A 2,363-nucleotide genomic window follows, 5' to 3' on the forward strand; every position below is an offset into this window, starting at 1 on the left:
AAAAAAAAAAATGGAAAAAGAATGTATAATTTCAGAGTCCTCTCTTGTTCTTTCCTTGCTGGAAACCTCCCCTCAATTTTCAGCAGCTGTGGACATCCTGATTTCAGTATTCTGGTTTATCACACCAGTAGGACAGTGGATTTTTCTGTAGAAGTTTGAAGCACACTGTAGTGTATCACAACTCTGGCCTCCTCTCAGGATAAAGTTGAAAAAAGAGAAACACTTCCCCTGCAAATTTTGACTCATGTTAAAAACCGGTCTACTACTCAAGTCTCCAGGTAATTTTGTTATGTATAATGTCCAGTGTTTATCTGTGTGAAAATGATCTACTCTAACCTTAACCCACTGTACTCAAAGTAAGAATCATGTAGTAATGCTTTTTTCAATGCTATAATCAAATATCAAAGCATTGAAACATTTCTATTTTAGAAACTCAAATAGTATAATTTATCTGTTCACTTATAAAAGAATACACAGTGTCATGGCTTAATTGTAAAATGAATACAAAATAGGAAAAAAAAAATTAAGTTTACAAATACTTTGGTGATTCTACTTCTGCCAAACATGTCAAAAGTGTTAATGAACACTTTTTTTTTTTCTCAGCTAAGAACTAATTAAAGCCAGAAAATACAAATTTCTGTGTGTGTTCTCACACAGCTGGTTTCTTGGGGCAATCATATATCCTGAAAAGTAAGGAAAGATTGCTTTGCTCAAAGATAAATGGAATGTGAACTCTGATTAACTTGGGGGAAAGACAAGAAGAAAAATTAATAGTTCAGGAAAACTAATTTGATTTTTGTCTTGTTTATTTAATTTTTTTTTTTGCTTCAATCATTTTTACATTTTAATTTTAACTTTTTATTGTGAATTGAATTAAGGTTTACAGAATAGATCAATTTTCCATCAGGAATTCATTGGTTTTGTTGCTGTTGTTGTTGTTTTCACATTACTGATTACAACTCATGCAGTGTAAAATAATTTACCCGCCTTCCTCCCTGTGTTTTCTATTTCCATTCCTCTCTCTTTCCTAAGCCTTTTGAACTTTGTCCCTGTGTAAATGCTGCCCTTTTGATCTTAAATGATTAACTATTCTAAGATGTGCATATCTCACAATTGTTATTGTTCTCCCTAAGCTGTTGTTGTTTAAGAGCTGTCAAGTTGGTTCTTACTCCTAGAGACCTCGTATATGGTTTCTGAGGAATAACTGGTAGATTAGAACCATCAGAGTTACAGTTAGCAGTCCAGTATTTCTCCTACAGCATCACACCAGGACTCCAAGCTCCCCTTATTTCCCTGTTTATTATTTGGTTGAAAATTGAGCCATGCTGGTGAATTCATTTTCAGGCTTGAAGAGTGACTGAGGTCCATAGTTTCAGAGGTTCCTATAGTCTCTATTAGACCAGAAAGCCTGATTTTTTTTTTTTAATGATTTTGAGTTTTGTGTTTTATTCCATGTTTTCCTCCCTGTCTATCCTGTCCTTCCTAAAGTGACCTCTTTCAGAGTTGTTAATAGTAGTATCGAGGAATATCCAGGAACCATCTAGTTCTTCTCCTTTCAGCATCATGGAGATTGATGTTCACATGGCCCATTAGTCCACTGGACTAACTTTTTTAATGTATCTTCAATTTTAATCACTCATTTTTTGCTCGAGGCAGAGAGAAACGAACAGTTGCATCTTAGATGGCTTTGTGAAAGCTTTTAAAAATCCAGTCAGGAGAGGACTTCTGGCACTTCCCTGACCAGGCAGCTCAGGTAAGGCAGTCTCGGGGAAAAGGGGCGGAATCGCACATAGGAAACATCCGTCTAGCAGACAGACAGCCTTTGAACAAACATAAGATCTTATATTTCAACATTCTGATCTCGTTTCCTTAAAAGATCAAATTGCTGAGGAATTACAGGCATTTTGAGCTTTGCCTGCCTACACGCAGCTCCCGCTTCCGCGCTCCATGCCGGTGAGTGCCTCTGCCCACTGCAGACCTTGGAATGCAGGGCTAGAGCAACCCCACTTACAAGTCTGCATTTCCAGAGAAAAGGAAGCATAAACTAACAAAGCCGAACAAATAGAGAGGGATATTGGTACGGATATCAGGAAATTCGGGGTACCCATGGTACAGAGAGACAGAGAGAGGCATTTTTTACATCATCAAATAGATACTACCTCCCAGCAGCCACCACCCCCAGCCCTCTACTGCCCTGGCCTAGACCAGCCCTCTGCCAAGCCTCCAAGGCTCAGGAACACCCAAGGCACAGGCCCACCCACTGAGGCCAAGTCCCTCCCAAGGCCCAGACACTCCCACTGAGGCCAAGGCCTGCCCTGAGGCCCAACCCGCCCACATACTGGTCACAAAGGCCCAGGCCCAAC

The sequence above is a fragment of the Chrysochloris asiatica genome, unplaced genomic scaffold (assembly GCF_000296735.1).
Source record: "Chrysochloris asiatica unplaced genomic scaffold, ChrAsi1.0 scaffold00025, whole genome shotgun sequence".
In the NCBI taxonomy this organism is placed as follows: Eukaryota; Metazoa; Chordata; class Mammalia; order Afrosoricida; family Chrysochloridae; genus Chrysochloris; species Chrysochloris asiatica.